Source organism: Salvia hispanica, unplaced genomic scaffold (genome assembly GCF_023119035.1).
Source record: "Salvia hispanica cultivar TCC Black 2014 unplaced genomic scaffold, UniMelb_Shisp_WGS_1.0 HiC_scaffold_783, whole genome shotgun sequence".
Classification (NCBI taxonomy): domain Eukaryota; kingdom Viridiplantae; phylum Streptophyta; class Magnoliopsida; order Lamiales; family Lamiaceae; genus Salvia; species Salvia hispanica.
Window position 1 is genome coordinate 164 of NW_025952558.1, and position 9,088 is coordinate 9,251.

The 9,088-nt window shown below is 33.0% G+C and overlaps 2 pseudogenes; both read left to right on the plus strand.

Moving 5' to 3' along the window:
• The first annotated feature begins 1,198 nt into the window (after positions 1-1,198).
• LOC125200038 lies at positions 1,199-3,786 on the plus strand (annotated as a pseudogene).
• Positions 3,787-6,480: 2,694 nt separating this feature from the next.
• Positions 6,481-8,504, plus strand: LOC125200036 (annotated as a pseudogene).
• Positions 8,505-9,088: the final 584 nt, after the last annotated feature.

Here is a 9,088-nt window from a genome sequence, read left to right on the forward strand (position 1 = left end):
GTATAACAAAAATAAACTTTTTATGCAGCACAGATCAATTAATCATCCATCCTTATTATTTTACTGGTACGTGTAACTTTAGTGACGGAGGTAGTATAAATTAAGAAATCTTTTATATTTGAAATCTGTCAACCTTCTATTGAATTCTGTTATTTTGATATATTTGTCACTTATTTTCATTTTGTCCATCACTAAAAGTTTGTCATCTATTTTTATAGAGGGCCTCATATTTTATTATTTTCATTCACATTTTATTATAAAACTAACATATAAAAAAAAATCACATTTCACTAACTTTTTTCAACTCACTTTTTATTACATTTTAAAACCCGTGTTGGTTACATGGTGACAAATTATTAAGGACATTGGGAATAATATTATACTCCCTCCGTCCCATGTAGATGTCACACTTGGGATTGACACGAGATTTTATGAGTGTTGTTTTGTGTATTAAGTGGAAAAAGAAAATTATATATTTATATTAATGTGAGAGAGAACATTTTCCAAAAATGAAATGCGACATTTTTGTAGGACAAACTAAAAATGAAAGTGTGAGGGACAGAGGGAGTACATAGGAATTTTGATCCAATAATCCATTAACTTTCCCAACAATCTGTTATTTCCCATAAAGTATAAAAGTGGTAAGAAAAATCACAAATTTTGGCGTTAGTTGTTTTTATCCATGACGGTCGAAGGTGGATCCGATGATTTACGTGATATTTTAAATCTTAGTTATCGCTACTTCTCTTCACGTGGCGTATGATATGTAAAACCATAGGGTTAGAATTAAAATATTTAAGAAACAAAATAGTATACCGGCGATTCAAAGTACGATTTGTCGGTCAAATTCAAAGATTTATCGAAAAAGTTAAGAAATGAAACGTCGTAAAGTTTTAAATTTTTTATGTGCAGACGCAGACTTTACAATTGTCCACTAGAACGTATTTTGCCAGAATATTCAAAATCGGGTCGGTCTAAGGAAAAAACACGCTCTGCCCAAATTAATAGTTTTAGGGACCAAAATATCTGCATATTATTCAAATTAGGAGTACTTGCAATTGAAATGAAAAAATATACTCCATAAAGCAATGATGAAGTAGAAAGAAAATCAAAGCAAGCAACCACTAGGAAAAGGTATTGGTTCCACTAAACCAGCAAAGATATATCCATTCCACCTAACAATTCCCGATAGCTCAACACCACCTAACTCCCATAAACAGAAACAAATAAAAACCCTACACAAAATAAACCTATGCTTCAATCGAAGAAAAAACCTAAGTTATGGTTAAAAAAAGCAATGTCTCATCCGATTTTCTTGCGGCGGCGGTCGATGTCAGATGTAGTTTTCAGACGCTCGTAGTGCTTCTCGTGGCGGCGCTGGTGGTCGGAGCCGTTTATCTGACGGCGGAGAGCGGCTACTTGATGCAAGAAGATGAGGAGGGGCAGAAGGTGAGCCAGCCGTCTGCGATTTGTTTTCCGGGAGATGGGTTTACGATAACGAGTCTTATCCGCTGTATAAAGAAGAGGAATGCACGTTTATGTCGGATCAATTGGCATGTGGGAAATTCGGGGGAAGTGATTTAAACTTTCAGCATTGGAGGTGGCAGCCTCACCAATGTGACCTTCCTAGGTCTCTCTCTTTCTCCCCCATGCATATTAATATTTTTGCGATAATAGCCTTTTAAATCATGACATGTTGTCAAATTTTGGTTAGTCTCATCGTTTTTGGAATTGGAGTATTAAATCATGAAGTTTTGTCAAATTCATCGAGTCTCATCATCTTCGGACTTGGAATATTACATTACGAAGTTTCTGAATCTTAGTCACAACAAAATTTCTATTTCCACATTTTTATTTTCATGCATGGACATAATTTTGTTTTGCTATATATATATAGTATAATACGACTTTCATTTAAAAAATAAAATTTGACTTGTTGCATTTTGATACATTTAACAATGGTGTGCTTTTGGAGACGAATACTTGATTGAGGATATTATTTTTGGTAGATGATTTTTGAGCGAAGTGGAATGTGTGTTTGTTGATGTTAAAAAAGCTAGGTTCAACGCCACAGCATTATTAAGAGATTAAGGAATAAAGGTTAGTTTTCGTTGGAGATTCACTGAATAGAGGGCAGTGGGTTTCTATGGTGTGCTTGCTCGACAAAGTTATCCCACGTGGCCGAAAATATATGCACAACAATGGCAGTGCCTTGATCACCTTCAAGGCTAAAGTGAGTTCACTTTTCCATTTTATTTTATTACTATTATTTACTACTTATAAATATTCTTAATATATAATTGAGTGAATAATAATAAAATGGCTTTCTCTGTGGTAATTTTTTAAAATTATGGTTTGTGAAGGACTACAATGCGAAAATCGAGTTCTATTGGGCTCCGTTGCTAGTGGAGTCAAACTCAGGCGATCCGGTTAGTCACCGATTACGGATCGCATAGTGAGAGCTCAAGCAATTGAGAAGCACGCGCGTCATTGGAGTGATGCCGATATACTCGTTTTCAACACTTATCTATGGTGGAGAAGACCTCAAATGAAAGTTTTGTAAGTTACTATCTATATTTAGAAAATAATACTACTAGTACTCTTAATAGATTTGGTGAGATTATGATATATGCTGATAAATTAATTAATTGATTGGTTAGGTGGGGTTCATTCAATACTACAGATGGAATATATAAGAAAATAAAGATGCTTCGTAGCTACGAGATGGCTCTAAAAACGTGGTCGGATTGGTTGGAAATTCATGTGAATCGCACCAAGACCCAACTGTTTTTATGAGCATGTCCCCAACTCATGAGAGGTATTACTAATTTATATATACTACTTCCTCCGTCTCATTAACACCAAGTATTTTGTATGTCTTGATTAATTGACGCCTTTATATTTTACTAACTTTTGGTAGTGGCTGTCATTACATCTACTTTATTTCATTTAAATTTTATTATAAAATTAATACTCATATGTTCCACCATAATTGAGTCATTTTTTTCATTTGGAAATTTCATTTATAGTTGAGTCATTTCCCTATATGTTAATAATTACCTCACCTTTCATTTCCTACTTCATTCACTTTCTTACTTTATTCTTTCTACTTTATTCACTTTTTTACATTATTGTCTCTACTTTTTCCGTCTCTTACTTTTCTTTTCTCTCTCCATTTAACACAATAAATATTTTTTCTTAAACGCCGTCTTGAAAAAACGTCTCAACTATGATAGAACACCTGAGTATATAAAAGTAGGACTCACTTTCCACTAGCTTTTTCCGCCAATTAATGGTGGTTGAAGGGGAAAAGATCCGTGATCAAATATTATAAATATAGAAAAATGCATATACTACTTATTTTTGAAAATTTTAATAAGCACTACTAATAAAGGTGGTGACAAAATTCAGAGCAGAAGAATGGGGAGGAATGAAAGGAGGAAATTGCTATAGTGAAACTGAAATGATATCAAAGGAAGGGTATATTGGAGATGGAACAGACCCTAACATGATGAGGATAGTAGATGCTGGAGTTTATGAACTCCAAACAAGAGGTGTAAATGTGCAAATGATAAACATAACTCAACTCTCAGAGTATAGAAAAGAAGGCCATCCTTCCATTCATAGAAAACAATGGGAGCCCTTGACAGAAGAGCAAAAATCTAATCCACTTGGTTATGCAGATTGTATACATTGGTGTCTTCCAGGAGTTCCTGATGTCTGGAACGAACTATTGTATGCTTACATTTTTAACAATGTATCCAACTAAAAGTTGGCGTTATTATTTGTCACGAGATAATTTTACCAAGGTAAAATTATAGTACTAACAAAAATGAAATGGAAATGTTTTTTTACATAATTGAATGGTCTTATTTGGCTTTGGTCATACAAATTTATTTTGGAATTCACAGCATTAATGATTTCACCAAACACTGAAGAAATTGTAATGGAATTTGTTCAATGTCTTAAATTTTAATGGAAGGATTGCATGTGCCCTGCCTTAAATAGTGACTTGTCTGAAGATGGATGAAGGAGCTGTAATAAATACAAATATGAATGATTATTTTTCGATTCCATAAACTGATTCCCCCACAATTATAATCTTCTTCCTCCTCTAATTAGTAGCTTAATTATTTAAGTTCATTACAAACTAGAAATTCTAATTAATTAATGTATTAAGTGCGGATGATTGCGGGTACAAAAAATTTACATTTATTTGCACACGACAAAACGAGCTCCTGCCAAGGCTTTATGAATTTTAATACTGCGTATGTTAGTCCCATTCACATAAACACTCTATTCACACATAAAATAGTTTATTTTTGTTTTCGGTAATTCTTCTCTTTCTAATGAAATAAGCTTTATTTTCCACTAACCATCGAGTATTTTTCAATCCACATCTCTCATAATTTAACAATTGTATATCGAAACTTGTGCCGTCACTATAACAAAAAAATCGGATAATGACACTTTTTAACGCTATTAAGAATGTTAATTTGTGTGTCTAATTATACTCCAACACTTCATAAAGTAAGTGTCCTTATTGTTAGTATCTCAACTACAATTAGGGGACACAAATAAAGCATTCTAGAAAACTAAAAGATTAAGATATTTTGTCCTCAACTTAGGGACGCTTTCTTTCGCGATCCTAAATTATGATTATTTTTAAAATTTCCGAATGCTAGTAATTTCCTCAGCTTAGTAATTTGTGTGCATCTAAAAGATCCAAGAGTGTATATTTTGGAAAAAAAGGGGATAGTTGTTTTTTCACGATCGAGAAATGATGAGGCGATGTGTAGTTGTATATGCTTATTTAATTTTTCTCTAAATTTGGAATAAAAAAAAATATTTTTTAATATATTTAATTTTTTTTAATAGTGAGTGCGTTGGAGGTTGGATCGTAGGTGGTTACACCGTAAAATATCTCGTCCGCTGCCATTGCGTCGGTGTGAAGCTGACGTCTTCAAATTTTTGTTCTGACTTCTAATTCAAACTAGTAAGTAGTAACAGTTACTCATATATTTTTGCACAGTTGAGATTTGATATGATATTTTTATTTCCGTATTCAATGTATTTTCGTCTCACTTATCAGTCTATATAAAATAGTCTTACTATCTTCTATTTATTAAAATTAGTTATATCATAAAAATGAAAGTTACTCTGGTAGATAACTTTACCTTACAATGAGTACCACGGATCCCGTAAAAAAGTTTGTATGGGACCTAAATAAAATCATGAAACATTTATTAAATTTAATGTCACACATAATTTACGTGGTGTGAGTACTTTGGACCTTATAGACTTTATTCAACTTAGGTCCACATTGAACCTTACCAAATTGTATCCAACTACTTTATTACAAAATCTAAGACTCGACAAAAGAATGAAAGCAAAAGATTATTGTGTCGGCAGCTACCGTTAAAGTATATGCACTATAATAACTTTATTAAATTATATCTTGTTTAATTATCTATTTAAGAACTAATTGCCTTGATGAGGACCGTTGAAATTCACCCTTTTCATCTAATATTCTTTCACTTACTAAATCGGAAAAATTTTCTACTTACATCCGTCCGTTAGTTAACACATTTGGACTCAACTGATTATAAGGCGTGTAATGAAAAATGAGTTGAAATACATTATCGAATGAGAGTGCTACTTTATATACTCCATTGTTCCATTTAAAATGAAACATCTGCTTTTGATTTCTTAATAAAAATGAAACGTTTTAAAATAAACAACATCATCACTATTTTTTCATCTCTTATTTTATTATCCTCTTATTAACTCATAAAACAACGATATATAAAATCGAAAGAAAATATTTTCTATCTAATGGGACGGGGAGTTTTAGTTTTAAAATAAAATGTGACTTTAGAATGAGTTAGTGGAATGTGAAATCCGTTTTTAAAAGTAGTAAAAGGTAAATGTAACAAGTATTGGTATTGAATTAAAAATGAAACTAGTAACAAGTAATTAATGGACGAAGAGAATATTAAATTTAAAAAATTTCGTTCACCTTGTTAACACCTTCCATAAGAACCACTAACATTCAGTTGATATTAGCAGTTTTTTCCAAAAATAAGATCTTGATTATATTCACAAATTATGACAATACATCTACGAACTTATATATGTATTAGAAACATTATTAATCTGAAATATTGAGTGGCTCTTAGACAACGCATAAAGGAGGCTTCTATTTTGTCACTATTCACTGATGTAAATTCATGTCTATCACTTGCAAACAAGGGCCAAATGCCAGCTCACTTGCCCCACACAATATTCGTTATCAATTAAATTAATTAATTAATGCTATTGCTAACGATGTTTTATCTTCTAATAATAACCCCATCAAATGTCTATCACTGTACAAACCGACACTCTTAGTTAACATACCCTTTTATTCTATATAAAATCGTTCCTAATTGTAAAATTGTTGTTATGATTTCTTTTAACAAACGGTCATGTGTTTTTGACAGAGTGGAGAAGCGACGATAGTTCTTGGATTAAAGGAACAAATATTCTTGCAATAATGCAAGAAGCATGTGAAATTATTATTGGGATAAAGCCCAAATATTTTGTGTTCACAAAAAAATAAGACCACATTACTAGAAAATTTGGTGTAGAAAAAAAATGAAGCATGAGAAAATGAAAATGGGGATGGTTTCTCACTGCATTCTTGGCTTGTCTCTCTTGATTTTAGTGGGAGCCGTTTTTTACCTGACAGGTGACTTCTTAGGCTTCTTGGATCTGCAGAAGCAGCTCAAGAATGCATGTAACGACGCCGGAAATGATGCTCCGGTGTCGTATGATGAGGAGGCGAGGCCGAGTTTGAGTCGGAGGTGTAACTTGTTTGAAGGGAGATGGGTTTTTGACAACCAAACAGTTCCTTTGTATGAGGAGAGGAATTGCTCTTTTATGCTTCCTGAGTTTGCTTGTGAGAGGTATGGTAGGAAAGATTTCAAGTATCGGAATTGGAGGTGGCAGCCTCATCACTGTGATCTTCCGAGGTAGGAATACTTCTTTTTTTATTTTCTTTAGAAGATTCAAATTTAGTTTTACTTATTTTTTTTATTTGAAAAAGATTCAACGGAACAGCGTTGTTTGAGAAAATAAGGGGAAGAAGCTCGTGTTCGTGGGTGACTCGTTGAATCGGAACCAATGGACGTCGATGCTCTGCTTGATCGAGTCTGCGCTAGGGCCAGCTTCGCCGAGAAGGATTGTGCGGGATGAGAATATGCATACGTTCGAGTCATTTGTAAGCCGTACATTAAAATAGTTATTATAAGAAATACTACTATTATCAGACATGAAAATGTTTTTATGTTGTTTTAGGAATATAATGCTACGATCGCATTATATTGGTCTCCGTTTTTGGTAGAGTCGAATTGTGACGATCCAATTATTCATCGTGTTAAGGATCGGGTCGTTAGATTGATGGGGATAGAAAAGCACGCTAGGCACTGGAACGATGCAGATATACTCGTCTTCAATTCCTACTTGTGGTGGACGGATCCGATGACAATCGCGTAAGTAAAGTTGTTGATAATATTGAGTTTTTGTATATATAAGTAAAAAAAACCTCATCTCTCTGTTTTCTTGTCTTCTTTTCGTAGATGGGGAACATCTTTAGGGAGCTCGGATACGAGAAACAAGACGGTGGATAAGATGAGCACTCGTCTCTACGAAATGGTCCTCGACGTGTGGTCAGATTGGCTAGAAATCAACATAAATCGAACTAAAACAAAGATGTTTTTCATGAGCCCTTCTCCTTTTCATCTCTAGTAAGTCAAGGAGTGATTTCAATTTTACGTTATACTACTATATAGTAGTTGTCTAGTTGATATAGTTGAGGTAACGAGTGACACTGCAGCGGTGAAACATGGGAGGAGCAACGCAATTGCTACAACGAAACAGAGCCAATTTTGGATGAGAGAATTGGTCTTTCAATAGTTGAAGCAAGAATGAGAGCAGCAGAAGTTTGTCTGCAAAAACTAGGGACTCGAGGCATAAACATCGAATATCTGAATATAACGCATTTGTCGGAATATAGAAAGGATGCTCATCCATCGATTTACAAGAACTTTTTTCACACTGTAAGCAAGGACCAACTATCGAACCCTTCCAGCTATTCCGATTGTACTCATTGGTGTCTACGGGAGTCCCGATGTTTGGAATCACATACTATATTCCTATATTATCAATTCTTGACATGGATCCAGATTAGGTAATAGAGTATATGTATATCTATCATTTAAGTTTTGCATTACAATTGGAGATGGTCTAACAACATTATTTTGTGTAGGTATTGAGAACATGTCGTTGAATGCATTCAAGATTATTGATGGATGCAATTTGCCACGAAGATCCACCATTTTGGCCTATTATTTTATGGGTTAGAAGATGCTCAATTAAAGGCTTAACCTTCCAACAAACGAAAATATACTGTAAACACATAATGTATTATACTTGATTCGCTCCATGTAGATATATTTATTCCATTTATTGTGCATTTATTGTTATAGTTTGGTAGACAGGGGTTGAAATTGAAAGTACAATAATTGCTAGTTGATGGGGGACGAGTCGGTTGAAAATTACTACTCCTTCCTGCCGTTTTATATTTTTAATTGTCACAAGTTGATCCGAATGTGATTTTCCTTCCTGCCGTTTTATATTTTTAATTGTCACAAGTTGATCCGAATGTGATTTTAACAAATATAGAGGTGAACTGGTGGAAGTCGTTAATTCCTAACAAATAGAAACTCTTTCTTTAATATTATTATTTTTATAAAACGTATATAAATTTTTTTTAACATCCCAATTTTTTAAAAATGTAAAAATAATTTGAATATGAATATTAAGGTTGTAAATTTGAATTATAAAACTAAAATTAGAAGAACTTAAGTAGTAGTATTATACACTTTATATTTTTTTATAGTAGAGTTGAAATCAAATGCCTAACTCTTCTTATAGACAACTAGAGACCAAATTTGGGTTATCCATTTTTCTTAATCTCATGATTAGGATTAATTTACAATTAATTTAATATTTTATTGAATAAATATTTTTTTTAATTTTAATTTTT